The 20,418-nt window shown below is 52.2% G+C and overlaps 1 protein-coding gene across 8 annotated transcripts in view; it reads left to right on the top strand.

The window, feature by feature from the left end:
• Positions 1-3,444: 3,444 nt before the first annotated feature.
• The window catches only part of TSPAN18 (tetraspanin 18), a 216,331-nt gene continuing 199,357 nt past the window's right edge, over positions 3,445-20,418 (top strand). For 5 of the 8 annotated variants that reach the window (XM_070383515.1, XM_070383513.1, XM_070383512.1 and 2 more), the window contains exon 1: positions 3,445-3,736. The gene's annotated coding sequence lies outside the window, so the exon portion shown is untranslated. Of the gene's footprint in view, positions 3,737-20,078; positions 20,147-20,418 lie in introns of all 8 variants that reach the window. The other 3 variants (XM_070383514.1, XM_070383509.1, XM_070383511.1) reach the window with 1 other exon arrangement.

Genomic DNA, 20,418 nt, shown 5'->3' with positions numbered 1-20,418 from the left:
GGAAAAGAACATCTAAGAACCCTTTGGAGGAGAGGTGAGTATTTTCAGAAGAACCATTTGTACTAGATCCTCAAACACCAGGCAAGTAGAAAGGGCCCTGACCTCGAAGTCAGGAGGCTTCGTTCTATGCCCAGTTCTCTGACCACGAGTGGCAGCTGGTCTGTGGTTCCTCCTCACTTTTCCCATCTATAAAATGAGTGGTTGGATTACAGGGAATTCTCCGCAAGATTGCTGCCAGGGTGGGCAAACGAGGAATCTAGAACCTTCGGGGCCAGGCCACTTCTGGGTTTATAACAAGCACAGGTGTGAGAAGGGCCATAAAGAAGGCTGAGAGCCGAAGAATTGATGCTTTTGAACTGTGATGCTGGAGAAGACTCTTGAGAGTCCCTTAGACTGCAAGGAGATCAAACCCATCAATCCTAAAGGAAATCAACCCTGAATATTCTTTGGAAGGACTGATGCTGAAGCTGAAGCTCCAATACTTTGGCCACATGATGTGAACAGCCGGCCCATTTGAAAAGACCCTGATGCTGGGAAAGATTGAGGCCAGGAGGAGAAGGGGATAGCAGAGGATGAGATGGTTAGATAGTATCACTGACTCAGAGGACGAGAATTTGAGGAAACTCTGGGAGACAGTGAAGGGCAGGGAAGCCCGGCGTGCTGCAATCCATGGGGTGACAAAGAGTCAAACACGACTTAGTAACTGAACAACAACAAGCTCCAGTTGGTCTGCAGTGGCCTTAACACCACCTTCACTCCTTCCTGGGGACTGCTAACCCTTCTTCACAACCCCCCACTCCACACACAACATTTTCTCCCTTACTGGCCTCACCCCAATCCACCCCCTCTCCTCGGTGAAGCCATCTTCCTCTGTCTTCCAACGAGCCACAATCTTAGCTCCTCCCTTGCTTGCATCAAAGGATGATCTCAAAAGGGATCCTAGAAGCCATTTGCCCTGGCCCCTTGGGGTGCAGGTGGCGACCCCGAGGCCAGACAAGGCAGGACTTCCCAAGGCCATCCTGTGAGAAGGAGCGAGCCCGGCTCTCTGGAACCCAGATCACTTTTTCTTGTCCAGGACTAAACTCTTGTGGTTCCTGACTTTTGCCAAAAAGTACTTTTTGCCTAATACATTTAGAATTGGGTTTCCCGATTATGGGGCATCAGAGATTCTCAAGGAAACTTTACAGGGGCCATTAATACCCCAATGGACCTCCCGGGGAGGAGGAGTGGACGTCCCTTTCCAACTCTCAGTCCTTTTGATCTGGAGTCTTGGTTTATTGCTGCTGTGGCCTTAACACTTTTTTTTTTTTCCTTGTTAAGCTTTCTTTTTTAGAGACAGAGGGGCCTCTGGCTCCACACCTTCCCTAGGCATCAGTATCTTCTTGGAATTTTGTTTTCTTTTTTTTTTACTGTGGTTAAATATACATTGCTAGAATTTAATAACACTATTTTATTTTCATTGTATTCATTTTTATGGTTACCTCCTATTTATAGTAGCGTGATGCCCGTTTTCCATTTATGGTAATGATATAACATTTCATTGTAAAAACAAGCACATTTAAGTTTTTAAAAAAAGGGAGAGAGCGATAAAACAAACAAACAAAAAACCCAAGAGTTGATTTAAAGAAAGCTATTAAGCAAATGTCTAGTTCTGTCTAGTGTGCAGATATGGCCAGATTATCCATGGAGGCAGAAGGGCTGAGGTCTGGGAAACTCTGACTTGGAATCAGAGCTTTCCTCCCAGCTGGGTGTCCCAATGTCCAAATGGCCTGCTCAGTCCTCCTCTCACAGCTCCCTTCTCCTGCTTAGCCCTGCTTGCTCCTGCCAATACCCCCGACCCTCAGAAACTCCATCCCTCCCTCCTGGTGCCTCTGGCCCCCACCTCCCAGGCCCCCAGCACCCTCATGGTAGGTTCACGCTTTCTTCCTCTTTAAATTTATGTGGCGCCTCGCATCCAAGGAGGCCCACACAGACAGCCTCTTCCAAGAGCATTCCAGAAACACAGAGCCTATGGGGTTTCTCAGTGCAAAGGGTCAGCCTCTCCCCCAACCCTATTTTGGCAGCTGAAGGGATGAATGTGGAGCCTGAAGCCCTTTCAAGTGTTCTTTGTCCTTGTTTTACAGAAACTGCGCTAAAGATTTTTCTTTCCTTGGGTTAGGCGTTGCTCACTCTGGGTCCATTTAAAAACTTTGGATCCAGGTTTTTTTTTTTTTTTTTTTCTCCCAGTCATTCCTCTAAGGTATTACCCTTGCCACCATTTACTCAGTGAAACAGTTGTAAGGACCAGACATCTTCGAAGTCCTTAGAAGGATGTATCCTTTTCCTGGAATGTGGGCAAGGAAAGGCAGCGACTTCCTGCCCCTTGCAAACACTGCCCGGTGGCCTGACATCATCTTGGACATTCCTGTCCAAGACTGAAGTAGGTTCAACTCCTATCAGTCACTCAATCCTTAGTGCGAATCAGTTGACCCTTTGGCCTCCCGCAGAGCTTGAGCGTGTTTGAATGTTCAGGCAGCCAGGCACTGGGTGTGGAAGCTTCAGAACTGGGACTCAAAAAATTGTTGCCCAGGGAAAAAGAGTTGGGCAACCCAGGCCTCCTCTCCTCTGGGGGGTTTGGGGGCACTTTCACTTGGGCTGTCTGCTTCGGTGGGCTTGCTTGCCCATTTTGTCTGGGGCAGGCGGGGCGTTAGCTACTTCACAGAAAAGGTTCAGAGGTTAAATGTCTCGGTGAAGTCATGTGTCAGTGGCTGGAGCGGGGGCTGTGGCTGAGGCAGTTGTACAAAGATGAACAGATAAGCCCTGAGATGGAGACACAGGTCTGGACTCTTGAAATCAAGTCATTTGCCTCTTGTCTGGGGGCCGCACCCTCCAGCCCCCCTGGACACCCCCCCTTCCTGCTGCACCCCCTCCAGGTGTCTCTGTTAAAGACAGTAGTCCAAAGCAGTCCAGGGAGAGTGAATCCCACTGGCTTTCAACAGGTCCTTCCAGGGCAGCGGGAAGCCGAGGAGCGAGGTCCCCACGGAGGATCATCCCACCCCCTACCCTGAGGTCCGGTCAGGGACGTGGAGGGGGCAGCGTGGAAGTTTCCCTGGAACACTTCCCCTGTCTAGGGTACCCCTCTCTCCACACCCCCAGCGGATCTCCTGAATTCAGACGAACCAAGGGCGGGGAGGCGGGCAAGAGGGAAGGAAGGGGAGAAGAGCAGAGGGAGGCCCCAGGGGCCCCCGGGGCGAGGCCGGGATGCGGTCCAGAAGGCAGGGACCGAGGCCGGGAGGGAGCGAGGGGGGCCGGCCCGCCGGAGGAGACGTGCCTTCACGGCGGCGGCGGCGGCGGCGGCTGGAGACTGAAGGGGAGGAGGTTCGGGGAGGGGAGGGAGTGCGGGCGAGAGCGAGGGAGGGACGGAGCGGCGGCGGGGAGGTGGGGCCGGCGGGCGGGCGGGCGGCTGCAGCTGCCGCCGGCGACTCCGGGGCTCCAGGCTGCGGGGCGGACGCAGCGCCGAGCGATCCACCGCGGAGCCGCGCGAGGCCGCGCGAGCCCCAGCCCCGAGCCCCGAGCCCGGAGCGAGCGCCGCGGCCGCCTCGCGCCAGTCGGTCCCTGGACGCGCCGCAGCCGCCGCCACCGCCGGGAAGGCAGCGGGCGCCGAGCAAGTTGCGAGCGCGCCTCTCCGCCCGGGGGAAAGTTTCCCCCGCGGCCGCCGACGCGAGTTGGCGCGGGGTCCGGCCGCTGCGGCTGGAAGGTAGGGGCCCCGCACCTCTCTGCCCTCCGCGCTCCCCGCCGCCGCGCCCCCCTGGGGACTTGGGGACCCACACGCGCTCCCCCCCACCCTGGCGTGGTGGGGGTGGGGGTGGAATGGGGGAGGGGGTACCTCCCAGGATGGTCCTGGGGAAGCCTGGGAACCGAGTTCTACTTCGGCTATAGGCTGGGGAAGGGGCGGGGAAGACGTGCTCGCCCGCATCCGCGCTCCGAACCCGCCGAGGGCCGGCGGCTTCCCCCGGGGACAGGTGCACCGCTGCCCGGCGCTCCGGGCCGGGTGAGGAGGGGGCGCCTGCAGAACGGCGCGGGGCGGGGGCAGGTGTGGTTACGAGGTCTGGGGGCTCGGCGAGGGCTGAGTCCGGAGGGGAGGGGGTGCGCGCCACGCCGCTCTGTAAGGGGATTTGGAGGGGGCGCAGGTAGGGACTAGGGATTAGAAGCTAGGATCAGGGCTGTGGGGATTGCCCGGCCCAGCGGGGCCACTGAAGGCCGGCCGCCTTCGGGGTCCCTGGGAGCGGGCCGGGGCGGGGGCGCCACGCTTTCCTTCGGGGAGGGGGTGGTTCCCCCTTTATTCCGAACGCGGTGTGTGCGGTTTGGGGAAGCCGAGACTCCGGTAGGTGCTCGGTGGATCCGAAACTCGAGCACATCCAGTTTTAGGGGCGCAGCGGGAGAACGCTTGGAGGGTTGGCGGGCACGGGTGGGTTCGCGCCGGCTTGGCGTCCCGGCCGGATTGAGGGGAGTTGGCTCCCGCCAGGGGGCGCCCTTCTCTGGCCCTTTCACCCCTAGAAAGGCGAGTTCTGGATCCAGCGAGACAAACGCACGGAAATCCAGGAGGGACAGACCGCAACCACAGACCAACCCCCAACGCACGAGGGACCCCCCCACCCCCGAGGAAGCACCACACCCCAGGCGGAAAGGGGGAGAGGGTCGGAGTGCGAAGCTAGGGTACCCCCAGTTATAACTGTGCATTGGAAAGCTTGGCTTTCAGAAGCTGGTTTTTCTTGGGCGACCTGGCAGGATGTCTGGGTGAAAAAAAAAATTTACCCCCAGAAAAACAAAAAGGAGGGGAACTTGACATTAACAGCAAATCGGTGTGAAATGACTGGATGGGAGAATTAACTTTCTGAGCTTTCTATGAAGCCTGAAACCTAGCTGGCTGAATGCCCCCTTTTTTGTGAAAGTTGTGCCTTTGTCCCAGGGATCTGGCCAGAGCCTTTTCTGGTGTGGGTGGGTTGAGGGTCTTGGGGTCGATCCTTTCTCTGGGCACAGGGTGGGGTTGATGGGGGCGCCTTAAAGACTTTAGCAGTCTAGTGGTAAATTTCTCAAACAAGAGCCCCTCCTCTTGGGGTCTGGAGGCCATAGGCCACATTCATCCGCTCATTTCACAATTATTGGTGGAAACCTGCTGTGTGTCCTACTGTGGGACTTTAGGGCCCCTGTGTGTTGAATCTGTGAGTCTGTGCTAAGGCCTTGGAAAGGAGAAAACTGCAGGCTTATATGAAGAGCCCCATCTTTGTCATGTGTGGGGCTGTCTGACATTGAAGGGACACTAAAGGGACTGTGGTCTTATCTTTCTCTAATTCTCTCCCTCCTCCCAGCACCCCGAGTGAGTACAACTGAGCAAATCTAAGAATGTGCAGTGGCCTCGTAGCGGCCGATGGAAGTTTTCATCTTTCTCTCGGCTCCAGACAGTGGCTCATTGGGCAGCCCCCCACCTCCTTCCTCTCATGTCCCCAGAGTCCCCTGCAAAGGTGATGGAAACGGGGTGGTCCTTGAAAGAGAGCTGAGGTTCTTGCTTTCGGTGTAGCAAATGTGTTTTTTATTGGATGCTCTCAAATTGCTGTAGGACAAAGTTGCCATGAAGAAAGAGCAGCATGGTTTTTATTTTGAATAAAAGAGGACATGAAGGGAGGAGACAGAGGAAAGGGTGGAGAGGCCTGCTGTCTCTGGGTTTGTCTTCAAGACATTCCACGGGGCCAGAAAACAAAAGGGGTTGTTTTGTTTGTGTTCAGTTTTGTTTTTTATGACTTGATTTTCGGCGGAGGGAAGCCTGCCCGGAATAGCCCTGCCCTTGGAACCTGGGAGTGAGCAAGGGGCCCCCAGAGGGCTGGCAGGTCTAGGTTCTACCTGTCCTCCCTGCCCACCCCCTTCACACCCAACCTGCCCCGAGAAGAGGAGCGGACTGAGACTCCGAGGGCAGCGGACGTCCACTTTCGAGTACCACGTGTGCGCTCAGTCTGCTCCCTGGGAAACCCTAAGATCTCTGATCCAGTAGAATTTCAGGTCTTCTGGTCCAACAGTCCCCAGATACATTCAGATGGCAGACCTCTGGGGTATCTTTACCCAGCCTGAGGCTGAAATGGCAGTATATGGACGAAAGTTCCAGACCACTTTTTAGAGGCATCAGTTCATCTGGAGTAGGATTTAGGACATCTTAGGTTGATCCAGCAAAAACTGCCCCCTCCTCCTTTCAAAACTGCCTCGTCAGCCAGGGAAACAGCTCCCTGAATTACTGAATGAATTTTTAATGGTCTGGGGCCCGGCTGGGGTTGGAGGAGGCAGAATGGAGATAGAGCACAGGGTAAACTTGTAAGATGAGGGTGTCGGCCCAGGAGATTCCGAGGGGGCCTTGCAACTTAAAGTCAGGAGAGTCTGACATTTCAGGGTGCTAGGCAACCCTGTCTGTCTTCCATCCAGTGGGGGGCACCTCTCCTGGCCATGTCTTGCTCCGCTCTGCCCCTGCACAGCAATGTCAACCAGGAGCCTGTCAGCCATCAGACTGTGGCTTGGGGACAAAGAGGGTGGTGTTGCTGACCAGTTCCTGCTGGGCTCCACATTTCTACCTGCAAGCTTGCACACTAGCTTTCTCTGGATGTCTGTCTAGCTTCCACTGTCTCTGTTTTCCTGGGCAGAGCAAATGGTGGCCCCTGTTAGGGACCCCTTTTTCCAGAAGGCTGCTTTTCTGGTCTATTTCGTCAGCCATTGAGAAGGAAAACCAGGAACATTTGTTCATGCTCAGCTGGGACACAGCTAAGGGAGGGGGCCCTTTGGAAGCCAGCACTTTGGTCCCCCAGAGCAGATGATGGGTTGATGGGTATTTTCGCAATCTGATGCTGTTAAGTAACCCACCAGCCTGGGCTCCTCCTGCTGCACGAGCTGCCACCTTGGACCTGCATCAGTGCTCTGCCCTGGGTGGTTGGGGGATAGAGTGTGCAGATAATGAAACGCTGATTAAGGAGAGAGGGAGAGAGACATGAGCTCCAGTGTTTGCAGCTGGCAAACCAGATCTTTCATCTCGGCACTTGTTATCTTAAGGTCCAGCCCTTGCCCCTTGTTGGTACCCAAGACTACTGGTTTAATTAGTAATTAAACCACTTGGAGATGAGCGAAACCACGTGTGCTAGTCGTATGCATGCGTGTACTTACTGATTGGCAACAGGATGCAGTGGAAAGGTCATTGGACCAGCTGAATCAGAAGGAGACCTGTGTTCTAGCCCCAATTCTGTTACAGCTGGAGCTGTGGGACCTCGAGTGAGACACTACCCCTCTCTGAGCCTCAGTTTCCCCATCTTTCTAGATGCAGCATGGTGAGGCAGTTAGGCTGCTTGGGTTTGAATGTCAGCTTCTACTTATTAGCTGTGTGACCTTAGGCCATTCAACCTCTGGTGCCTCAGTTTCCTGATCTGTAGAATGGGACTAATAATACTCCCTCAGATTGTTGTGAAATGTCAACAAGATAAAACATGTGAAACAGCACCGTGCCAGGCAGGGAGTTAATGCTCAACAAACATTCAGTATCATCACTATCATTATTATTACTTCTACTACTACTGTTATTGTGAAATGGTGGGGGATCAACGTTGATCCTTTCCAGCTCTGATATTTTGGGGCATGGTATACGTATGTGTTGGAGAAGGCGATGGCACCCCACTCCAGTACTCTTGCCTGGAAAATCCCATGGACGGAGGAGCCTGGTAGGCTGAAGTCCATGGGGTCGCTAAGAGTCGGACATGACTGAGCGACTTCACTTTCACCCATTGAAGAAGGAAATGGCAACCCACTCAGTGTTCTTGCCTGGAGAATCCCAGGGACGGGGGAGCCTGGTGGGCTGCCGTCTATGGGGTCGCACAGAGTCGGACACGACTGAAGCGACTTAGCAGCAGCATATGTGTGTGTGTGTGTGTGTGTCTGTGTGTGTCTGTGTGTCTGCTTTTTGAGATGGAAGACTAGGGTGAATATTTTTGTTGCTTGTTTTCTTTTTTCTTCCTTTCCCTGCCTCACTGGAGGGACTCCTGAGTTAAAATCTTGTGCATGTTCTCATGATAGCCCCATCCTTGTGGCAGGAAGCCCAATGTGACGTCACTGAAAATATCCTGCTTTCTGGCACTTGAGGGATGATATTTCATCAGCTAGTAGATGCCCATCCTTTGTCTCCCACCCTTAACCATAGTACGAAGACCATATGTGCAGATAATGAGTTTAAGCTGATAAACAACTCCCAGATTCACCCAAATAAAAGGCCATCCTCCTAGAAGACACTTTCGACTTTAAAATAAATAATCTGGCTCCTTGGCTGCATTGCACTATGTCTGGCTGGCCCTGCTTCCCTCTCAGTGTTCTGCCCCTCGGTCTGTTGCAGGGACGTGGGCCGGGCCAGACCCATGGTCTGGGCTATGTCAGCCATCCTGGCAGGGCAGCCTCTAGCAGCACCGCGGCCTCATCTCCCTCCAGCAGAGGCTGTTCTCTGAGCCATTCCAGCAATGATCTTCACGATGGCAGATATTTGGGGAGTGCTTACCGTCGGCCAGGACCTAGACAATGCTTCATCTCACCGCCAACCCTGAAAGCTGGTTCAGATATTGCACCCATTTCACAGATTAGAATGTAGGGCTCAGAAAAAGCAAGTCAGTAAGTGGGAGACAGGGGGCTGGAATTAGATCCTAGGTCGATCTGTTTCTCCCTTTTGTGCTTGAAACCATTCTGTAATGTTTCTTTCCCATCAAAACCGCCTGTGGGGCCCCAAAGCCCAGGAAAGATTTCCCTGAGAGATAATCAGGCCCCCTTCTCCCTGCTTTTGCTCACCTTCCAGGCTCAGAGTGCTTTACGAGATGCTCTTTTTTTCACCCTGTGTTGATTACTCAGCCATCCTGGGGACGCTAAGAGGTAGGAGTTTTTTGGGACAAGGTTGCTTATAGGAAGGGGATGATCTCATTCAGCCACAGAAAGTTGTAGCTGACAGAGGATGCGTGTTGGAGTCGCAGATGTGAACTTGCTTCTGGTGCCTGCCGTTTACTGGTATCCTTGGTTTCCAGTATCAAGCGAAGTAATACAGCAACTACAGCAGATGACTCCAGACTCTCAGTGCCTTAACCTGTGGGTGCAGTTCTCACTCATGCTGCTCGTCTAACAGGGATCTCTGCTCCACACGGTCACTTAGGGACCCAGGAGGACGGTGGATCCACCATCGTTGTAGCTGCACATCATGGGTGATGTGGCATCCATGGTTACTGCAGAAGGAGAGGAGAGTGATGGAGAAGGAAAAGGCCCCGGAAGACGCCACTGCCTCAGCTGGAGGCGACAGACGTCACCTCAGCTCTGGTGGATCGGTCAGAACTGTCACCTGGCCCCAAACCAGCTGCAAGGGAGGCTGCTATTTACCAGGCACTAACTCCTTGCATTTCTATTTCCTGGATAGAATACTTTGAGGATTCACTGAGATGATGCCTTTGAAGCTTCTAGCATAGACCTGGCACGTAGTCAGTCCTTAAAACACGGACGCTTCCTTTCCTTAATGATCCTTGATGTGCATTGCTCTCGGAGAAGGCACTGGCGACCCACTCCAGTACTCTTGCCTGGAAACTCCCATGGACGGAGGAGCCTGGTAGGCTGCAGTCCATGGGATCGCTAAGAGTCGGACACTACTGAGCGACTTCACTTTCACTTTTATGCATTGGAGAAGGAAATGGCAACCCACTCCAGTGTTCTTGCCTGGAGAATCCCAGGGACGAGGGAGCCTGGTGGGCTGCCGTCTATGGGGTTGCACAGAGCTGGACACGGCTGACATGACTTAGCAGCAGCAGTGCATTGCTCTTAGGAGATTACAGACCGTGTACCTGGAAACAATCTCTGGGCAGATGATGTAGTGCCCATAATACACGGGAGAGAGGCAGGGCTCAGATAGGCCCAGGGACTGGCCCGTGAACACGCAGCAAGGGTGCAGAGCCAGGCCCTTGACCTTCGACCCAGAGCTCCCATGGCCTCCTTTGCCCTACTGAAATTTGCTGCTCTGAGGACTTCTTCCAGGACCCTCCAGAACCTACTTCTTCTGTTTCTTCTTCCCACTCCCTAATGGGGAAGAGCTCTGTGTTCATCTTCTGTGTGTGCAAGGGGCAGGGGGAGAGGAGGCTGGGGGAGGCTGCAGGAACTATCTGGAAGCTGAGGCAGTAGCACTGGGGCTTGAGAAGGCTTGGTTGTAAATACTCCTGGTGAAAGCCATAGGCATTTGGGCCCTACATACATTGCTTTGGGAACTGCTGTGCATTCGAGCTTTAGGGTGCCCCCCAAATGACAGAAAGTTACCTGGGCTCCTTTCCCATCTCTGCAGCCTCCCCCTTCCCCTTTCACTCCTCGTGGGACTGAGCAAGTAAAGAGAGTCTAATGAGGCTTCCCAGCCCTGTTTTTCTGAGAACAGTAAGATGGTCAAATTTAGATTTGAATCCTGACTCCCCTGCTTTAGCATGAGTGCATCATTCTGAGCCTCAGTTTTCTTCTCTGTAAAACGGAAAGAATGTAGAAAGCTATAAAGCTAATTACGCACCTGGCACTTAGTAGGTGTCAGGATGTTTGCGCATTGCTCCTCGCCCACTTGAGTTAGAAGGGAGCGAAGCCTCTGGCCAGGGGCCAGCATCTGAGGCAAGGCTCCAAGTGCTCCCCCCTCCCAAAAGCCCCCTCCCGACCCCCAACACACCCATCCTTCACTCCCGTCTCTTGGATGGAGAGGCTCTGGGCTCCCATCCTGGGTGGCCTCCGGCTGGGCTCTTGTGTTGAACTAATACGGCTTCCATTTGAAATGGGAGAAGAATTTGGAGCCCCGGCCCTTGGATTTAGGCCCGTCTTTTCATGTCTAATTACCACTGTGGGCGCAGGGCCTGGGGGTGCCTCTGAGAGAGGCCCCCTCCCTTGGTGCCGCCTCTCCGGCTGGGACAGATTGCCGCGTTCTTGCTGGCCAAGAGCGCCTCAGCCTCCTGGGGGCACGGCAGCCCGCCACCACCTGGTTCCTGGCATACAGGGCTCCCTCCCTAGGGCGAGCCCAAGGTACTCATTTTGTCTGTGCTTTTAGCCTCCAGGGCAATGAGGGGCTCCTCCAGCCAAAATATAAACACCCCTAGGATAATGGGGATTTACTGTCCCCTCCCTTGCAAAAGACCTCCCAGGAATAGCTGGTGGACTGGACACTGGGGTGGAAGGGTCTTTGGGAAGGTTTGACTCCTTAAGACAGGATTCAGAGATGGCCTGTGTACCCCTGAGTAGAGGAGACGATTGTTCCTGGGGCACAGAGAGACTGGCCTCCCACTGCGGCTGCCACCAATATGCCCACCGCTTCTCTGAGAAGCAGTGGGGTGGGGGGTGGCAAGCCAGTTAGGCTGAGAGTCAGGCACTGTGAGGTCCCTAAAACACATCTCATTCACTCCTGTCCCCAGATGTCAGCTGCTGCAGCCCCTCCCCACTAAACCCTGGGACAGAGCTCTGGACGAGCTCAAGAGCCCCATGAGGCTGTATTGGTTTCCCAGGGCTGCAGTGATAAATACCCTAAACTGGGAGCTTCAAACCACAGACATTCATCCTCTCACAGTTCTGGGGGCTGAAAGTCCAACGCCAAGGTGTCAGCAGGGCTCCAGGGGAGGGTCCTCCCTTGCTCCTGGGGCTGTTGGCAGCTCTTGTTGTTCCTTGGCTTGTGGACTCATCACCCCAGTCCCCTCTCCTGTCATCACAGGTGTTCTCCCTGTGTCTGTCCTTCCTCTTCTTACGAGGACTCCAGTCACATTGGGTTAGAGCCTAATGACCTCATCTGAACTTGATGACATTGGCAAAGACCCTGTTTTCAAATAAGGTCATGGACCGGCGGTTAGGATGGCAACACAGCTTTGGGGGGCACACAATTCAATCCATAACAGGTGGGTATGTTATCAGTCAAGGTCATTCAACTATATAATTAGTAACGGGTAATCTCTGTATATTTCAGTCTTCTTATCAATAAAGTGAGGATTTGCACCCACTTCGTGGCCTAGTTAAAAGCATCAGAAGAGTCAGTGTCTGCATCAGACATACTCTGTCCACCCCTGACATTTGTCAGATGCTGCTTTCCATATTTGTTCCCTCCCAACAGTCTTGGAGGGGCTTCCCGGGCGGCACTAGTGGTAAGACCCCTGCTGCCAGTGCAGGAGATGTAAGAGACATGGTTTCAATCCCTGGGTCGGGAAGATCCCCTAGACAAGGAAATGGCAACCCACTCCAGTATTCTTGCTTGGAGAATCCCATGGACAGAGGAGCCTGGCGGGCCACAGTTCATGGGGTCACAAAGAGTCGAAGGCGACTGAAGCAACTTAGCACACAGCACACAACAGGCTTGGAAGGGTGTTGGGTGTTCAGTATGGGCTTAAGAAGCATCAATGCATGTGGATCGTAACTGATTGCAGATAGGATGTTTTCTAGAAAGAATGATTTGAAAGGACTGCAGGAAAGGCACCCTTTACTTTTTTTTTTTTTTTGACTTACCTTTCTGGGGGGTGGGGTGCCTGTTGTCTCCATCTCCTCTCAGGCTAAGATGTCTGGTCCTGATGAATTATCCTTGCTGTTTACCCTAGGTTCACCTTCAGCACCAGAGATCACTGTGATGTTGGCAAGTTGGGTTCCTCTCCCCCGGGGGCAGTGTCCCGACTTCTCTGCATGAGAAGGGGGCCTAGGATGGACTAGCTGAGGCTCCCAGTCCCCGAGCCCATCCCACAGGGACCCTGGAGGGTTTGGAGGCTCAGCTGTGGAGGCCGAGGTTCAGATACACAGCTCCATCCCGTGCACTGAAAGCAGAAGAGGCAACATGCCATGCAGGGTTAGGCGTTCTGAGCGTAAGGGCCCTGGTTCAAGTCCCAGTTCGGCCACAGCCCATGACTTTCAGTGGCCTTTAACCAAATACTTAAGTTCTCTGTACCACCATAAGGGTTTTTTTTAAACTGAGTTCTAATTGACATAAAACATTATATTAGTTTCAGATGTACAACATAGTTACCCAATTTTTGTATGTTTTGCGAAATGATCACCATCATTTTATCTTTTATGAAGATAATATAAGATTAAAATGCATAAATGTATCTTGTAGGATTGAATGGGGCACCTCAAAAGTGTTCAATGAATGTTGGAATTATTCTGATTACTTTATTTATGATGTCTTTTCCTCAGCGGGGTGAGGGCAGAGACTTGTCTGTCTCATTCTCCATGGTGCCCACAGCATGTGTAACTCAGTGCCCGGGACAGAATAGATGGATGTTCATAGGTGTTCATACATGCTGAATGAATGAATGAATTCTTAGAGCTATTTGGGATCTCATCCTTCTTTGCTGTGCACCAAGGCCTCTACCGGTAACCCCCTTAGGTGGGGGCCCTGAGGATAGTATGGGGACAAACCCAGGGGGGTGCCAGGGGTGCCCAGACAAACTCATGAAAGACAGACACATCTGGGGGCTGGGGCAGCAAAGGCCTCCCCATGGAAGTAAGTACAAGTTAAAGCTTGGGGGATGAGGAGGAGCTGGGGAAGAGGAGCCTGGAAGGTTGTGGGTGCCAGGAAACAGGCTGTGGGGTGGCCGCTGGGGAGAGCCATGCTCACGAGCTTCCGGTGCCCTGAGACCCATGAGGGAGCAGATGGCCACGACCAGCAGAGACACTCGCCCACACGCTGCCACACGGAAGGCCAGTCCTCCTCCGGTATTGTTACCTAGCAGGGGTACCTCACTCGAGGTGGCCGGATCTATGAAATGCCAGCTGGATCAGAGGCTCCTCATCCCATTTACAGACAGTTAACTCTCAGATTCCCGTTCCTCCCTACCGCCTTAAAAATAAAATTCAACTTACTGACGTTCAACCTGCATGCTTTGTTAGAGGAAACATCTGTTGTGTAATGTGATCGTGCTGGCCATCTTGCACTCTTTTGGAAACCCTTTCCATAGATTCTCACTTGCGTTTATTTTCGTGTATGTGCTGCCAAAGCGAGCACCTCACTTGTGTTTCTAAGACTTTCTGGCAACTTTTGCCCCCTCTGCCGCCCAAGCCTACCACCCTCTGCTCCAGCCTACCACCACCTGGCTTCCTTCTCTTGCCCTTACCCGCACAGGGCCACTCTGAATGCTCTTCCCCAATCACTACAATCTCTCCCTCCTTCTTTAGCTACCCAACTCCCCTGTATCCTTTGGATCCCATCACTTCCTCCAAGAAGCCGTCCTTGACTTCCAAGTGGGCCAAATTTCTCACCCATTGGCTCTGATGGCTCCACTATGCTGTCTGCTTAGTCCCTCAGTCTTGTCCAACTCTGTACCACCCCATGGACTATAGCCCAGCAGGCTCCTCTGTCCTGGGGGATTCTCCAGGCAAGTATACTGGAGTGGGTTGCCATGCTCCCTCCAGGGAATCTTTCCAACCCAGGGACAGAACCCAGGTATTCCTCATTGCAGGCAGATTATTTACTCACCAGGGAAGCCCATGAATACTAGAGTGTGTAGCCTATCCCTTCTCCAGGGGATATTCCTGACCCAGGGATCGAACCAGGGTCTCCTGCATTGCAGGTGGATTCTTTACCAGCTGAGCTACCAGGGAAGCCCTGATGGCTCCACTGTCCTCTTCTTAACAGGAAGTTTGTCAAAATTGGGTGATTGTTGACTTGTGTGTGTGATTATTTAACTTCCATCTCGCCATTCTAGTGTAACCTCTGGAGGGCAGGGACCCTGTCAGCCTTGGCCCATCCCTGGGGTCCAGGCACCTGGCAGGTGCCCACAAAATGCCTTCCTCCATTCTTACCTTTGCAGACCCGGTCTTTTTCAGGTGGTTTCAGGTAATGAGTGTAGCTAACATGTATTGATCAGTTTCAGCGTGCCAGGCACTTACGAGCCCTGTCTCATCCAAAGGGATGGTTTACAGTCCCAACTCTATCACTCACCAGCTCTGCAGGGTTGGGCAAGTTACTCAACCTCTTTGTTCATCACTTTCTTGTCCATAAAATGGGACTAAAAATAATACCTAATTTATTGGGTTGTTGCGAGCACTAAGTAAGTTAATTCCTATCAAATTTATTTTTTCACAGTTTTGGGTAGAAGGGTAGAAGTTCATGATCAAAGTGTTGGCAGATGCAGTTTCTTCTGAGGTCTCTCTCCTAGGCTTGCAGCAGGCTGTCTACTCCCTGGGTCCTTTGTGCTCACGTACCTCTGGTGTCCCCTGGGGGTCCAATCTGGTGTCCCCTGGGGGTCCAAATCTCTTTTTATAAGGGCATTAGTTGGATTGGATTACGACCCACCCTAAAAGCCTCGTTTTAATTTGATCATCTCTTTAAAGACCTGGCATTACATGGTCTGTTCCCTGGCTCTGCTCCTCTGTGGGACACCGTCTTCTCTGTTGGAGCCGGTTCGTGTCTTATCAGCCAGAGTGGGAGGAAATCAGGATCCAGGGGTCTTAGAGGCCTCTCACCCTGGCCCTTTGCTCCCCTCCAGTCCTTAACTCCTTTGTTTGACAGCAGCTGCCAAACCTCTAAGGGAATTGGGACCCATGGTACTGCAGGGGACTGAGAGGGAGGTGAGAAGGAAGTGGGAGGGTCCTAGGAAGTCGGGGTGGGTCATTGATTCTGGGTTTTTCTCACTCTCTATAGTTCTTTTTCTTTTCTTTTTTTTTTACTTTCCAGAAGCTCTTTGAAATGAACCACTTTTTATTGGTAAAAGACCAAAGAAAAAATAATCAGAATAAACATAGAGAATATAGAAATAGAACAAAAGCAGATTCAATGGAAACCGAGTTTTAAGCCCATCTCCTTACCCAGACCCGTCGTGAGCAACCCCCAATCCTACTGAATTGTTTGCCCAGTAAATGAGCACAGCTGTGTATAAGCTGCCCGTTATTCCTATATACAGTAGGTCCCTCACGTATGAAGGAATTCCATTTCCAAGAACACATTCCTAAGTCCAGTTCATAAGTCTAACAGTTAGCCTAGGTACCCAACTGTATGTCTATATGTCCTATATACAGTATAGTGAAGTGAAGTCGTTCAGTCATGTCCAACTCTGCGGCCCCATGGACTGTAGCCCACCAGGCTCCTCCACCCATGGCATTTTCCAGGCAAGAGTACTGGAGTGGGTTGCCATTTCCTTCTCCAGGGGATCTTCCTGACCCAGGGATCGAACCTGGGGCTCCAGCATTGCAGGCAGACGCTTTTACCGTCTGAGTAACCAAGTCTGCCAGTATGTATGTATATATATGTATATTTGTCCTATATATAGTAGGTACCTCACGTATGAAGCTCCATTCCACAAACATGTTCATAAGTTCAATTTGTAAGTCCAACAAAGTTAGCCTAGGTACCCAACTAACACGATCTGCTATATAGTACTATACTGTAACAGGTTTATAATACTTTTCACACTAACAATTGCTATTGCTAAGTCACTTCAGTCGTGTCCGACTCTGTGCGACCCCATAGACGGCAGCCCAACAGGCTCCCCCGTCCCTGGGATTCTCCAGGCAAGAACACTGGAGTGGGTTGCCATTTCCTTCTCCAATGCATGAAAGTGAAAAGTGAAAGTGAAGTCACTCAGTTGTGTCCAACCCTCAGCGACCCCATGGACTGCAGCCTTCCAGGCTCCTCCATCCATGGGATTTTCCAGGCAAGACAAGACATAAAAGCAAACACAATAAATAAATAAAACATTTTTAATCTTTCAGTACAGTACCTTGAAGAGTATTGTAGTACCAGGACAACAGCTGGCACCCAGGGTTGCATTGTTGAATGTTTGCAGCTTGAAGCGAGGGGGCTTACCACCCCTGGAGGCATTCACCCTTTCTACTTTGCATCTTGCATGTTTTCACTGGTTCTGTCTTAGCATGTACACTTCTGCCTTGGTCTAGATGGGGGTCTCCAAAAACATGCCCTGAGCAAGGGTTTGGGTTCAGTTAAGTTCAGTTCAGTTGCTCAGTCGTGTCCGACTCTTTGCGACCCCATGAATCGCAGCACGCCAGGCCTCCCTGTCCATCACCATCTCCCGGAGTTCACTCAGACTCACGTTCATCGAGTCGGTGATGCCATCCAGCCATCTCATCCTCTGTCGTCCCCTCTTCCTCCTGCCCCCAATCCCTCCCAGCAGCAGAGTCTTTTCCAATGAGTCAACTCTTCGCATGAGGTGGCCAAAGTACTGGAGTTTCAGCTTTAGCATCATCCTTTCCAAAGAATACCCAGGTACAAAGAGTGTATGTATGGCGAGGTTGTCCCAGATGGGTGAGTGGGCAGGGAGGGGTGAAATGAAAGACGCTCAATCGTGTCCGACTCTTTGCTACCCCATGGACTGCATAGTCCATGGAATTCTCCAGGCCAGAATACTGGAGTGAGTAGCCTTTCCCTCCTCCAGGGGATCTTCCCAACCCAGGGATCAAACCCAGGTCTCCCGCATTGCAGGCGGATTCTTTACCAGCTGAGCCACAAGGGAAGCCCAGGAATACTGGAGTGGGTAGCCTATCCCTTCTCCAGAGGAAATGAAGGGAGGAGAGCCAATCAAAGATGTGCTAACAGGCTGCCTCCTGCTGTGGGCACCTGGGGCCCCATCCCGCTGGGGACCCTCCCAGAGACTGTGTGAAGCACCCCTCAGACTTGGCCCAGCAAGTGGTCACCAACTTCCATCTCTCACTGGTTGAGGGTGGCTCCTGGGGACATCAGCTTCTGGAAGCTTCCAGCCTGCCTTCAAGCCAAGAGACTGAATGGGGATGCTTGAGTAAGGCCTCCTGGAGTCAGCGGAACTGTCCCCAAAGACATAGGGAGCCTCCAGAGTGGACTGCGGGGTGGGGGAGAGGCACAGCTCCCATGTCAGTTACTTGCCACGTCGTCTCAGCATGGGTGCCTGGTATACCCCTGTGTGGACAGCATGATGCCTTTGCTGGATTCCTTACTGCTGAAGTGAATTGCTTTTCTGGGACACACCTCTTTCTCGCTGCTCCTTCATGCAGACAGTCTGTGGTGACCACCTCCTGTGGAGTGGCCAGCCTGGGTCAGTGGCCATCTTCTCTTTCCATGGTTTCTGGGTCCTCTCTGGCCTCTTCCTGGCCCCTGCCCATCCCTACTTAGTCCCTACAGATGTCATTTATGACCCTTTCATCTCATGGGGCCGGGAGCCTGCCCTAGTGGGGTCTCTGAAAGACCCTGGGGCCCTTTGGAGAGTATTTGTGAGAGAGGGGTTAGCAGGTCACTCCAGAGAGTGGTTTCCACCTTCCCCCAGGGTTGGACGAGGACGTCCGCTGGCAGATCAAAAGGCTTTTTGTTGTTGTTTTATTTTCCTTTCCAGCGGCTTCTTGCTGGGGAAGCAGGCTGTGGAGCCAAGGCAAACAGAGTGACCTCTGAGGCCACTGCTGCTGGTTCTGTGAGGCTGAGGAGATAGAGGTCAGGTTGCAGGGGCTGCGGAGGGGCTGGAGTGGGGGTCACAGGTGGTGGCTCTCCCCGGGGGGGGCCCTTCCCTCTTCTGAGCCCAGAGACCGAACGGGGACTACGGGAGCCAAGCTCAGAGCCTGGGATGGGCTCACGAAAGCCTGGGAATTGGGTAGGGGCACCAAGAGGACTGAGGAGGGCATGGCAACCCACTCCAGTATTCTTGTCTGGAGAATCGCCATGGACAGAGGAGCCTGGCGGGCTACAGTCCATGGGGTCGCGGAGTCAGACACAACTGAAGCGACTTAACATGCACGCACCAAGAGGGCTGGACTAGACCGAACCCCTGAATTGCCGTCCTTACCGTTGTTCCCCAACTGAAGAGGTGGGGCGAGCACTGGACTGGGAGTCCAGACAGTCAGAACCTAGACTTAACCCTGTTTGGGCTGCAGCCAGTGCTCAAGTCTGCTGCGGACCTCTGACATCACACCCACAGCCTGGGCAGCACGACTGCTCCTCCTCCACGTCTCCTCTGACTCTAGAACCGCCCCTTAGTGTCTCCAACAGGGACTACAACCAAAAGGCCTCCAATCCCCTGGAGAAAAGCGCTCAGGAAGCCAAGGCGTGGTTGTTGATGGAAGCGGGGGTGTTGTTTAAATAAATTAAAAGTGCAAGAGGAAAATCCATCAGCATTATTCTCAATAGCGGGGATGATATGCCTAACATTTCCTCCCTTTCATTTGATCATTTTCTCTTCTCAAAATAGTTTGGAGAAAGAAAATGTCTGATGATTTGCCGCACAATAAGCTCAAATAAATATAGTCTTTAAAAAAAAAAGTGGTTGCTATGTAATTGAATTGAAATAATAGGCAATTTTTGTTTCTGAGTAGCCCTACCAGTCACAAAGCTCTATTCAAACCTGTTGGAGAGGTGCATGTGTGTGTGTTTGTGGGCAAAGAAAAAAAATCTCTGTTAAGGAATCTTTAAGCAAAGCAATAATAATGATAACAATAAATTTAAATAAAGTTCTGTGCATGTCTGCTGGGGAGAAATGTACAGGATTAAAATTAAATGCTTTTCAAGAAGGAAGAGTTCTGAAGGCAGCTGTAGAGCCCAGGTGGTATTTGAGTGGGGATATAAAATACGTAAGGGGGGATTCCGGCTTCTGAATTCCACACTTCAGATCCTGACTATCCAAATCCTCACCAGCTTCATGGCCTTGGCAAGTTTTTAATCCTAACTGAACCTCAGTTTCCTCATCTGGAAAAAAGGGGACAGTTCAAGCTGGATCCACCTGGTGCTGCGTGTGGCATGACCTTCTACACTGGTTCTCTTTCCTCCCCTTTCCATCCCAGAAGCACAGCAGAATTTTTCCATGTATCCAGTAGACACCCATGTATATGATCTCATTTGATGCCCAACAGTCCGACTGGGGTGAGATTTTTAATCCTTGTTTTATGGAAGGGAAACTTGAGGTGCTAAGATAATGGAATCCCATAGATCACCAGGTTGGTTTGGAGTGGTAAGGGTTTCTCTGAACCATTACAAGGCCCAGCCTTTTCCAGTGCAAGAGGATCCTGGCCTGGGAGGTCTGTTGAATGCAGAAGAGGGTTCCTGGTGTTGCTTGGTGTAGACATTCATTCATTCTTTCTTTCTTCCATCATGTGTCCAGTCAGCTCTCCGCATCCCCAGATTTTGCACCGGTGGATTCAACCAACTGTGGATTGAAAACATTCAAAGGTAAAAATTTCAGAAAGTTCCACAACAAGCAAAACTTGAATTTGCCACACTCCAGCAACTGTTTGGGCTGCCCCAGTGGCTCAGTGGTAAAGAATCCACCTGCCAGTGTGGAAGATGCAAGAGACGTGGTTTCAATCCCTGGGTTAGGAAGATCCCCTGGAGTAAAAGGTGGTAACCCACTCTACTATTCTTGCTTGGAAAATTCCATGGACCATGGAGCCCGGTGGACTACTCCACGGGTGGCAAAGAGTCGGACAGGACTGAGCAACTGA

This window comes from Bos mutus, chromosome 15 (assembly GCF_027580195.1).
Source record: "Bos mutus isolate GX-2022 chromosome 15, NWIPB_WYAK_1.1, whole genome shotgun sequence".
In the NCBI taxonomy this organism is placed as follows: Eukaryota; Metazoa; Chordata; class Mammalia; order Artiodactyla; family Bovidae; genus Bos; species Bos mutus.
This window is presented reverse-complemented; position numbering and strand designations above follow the sequence as displayed.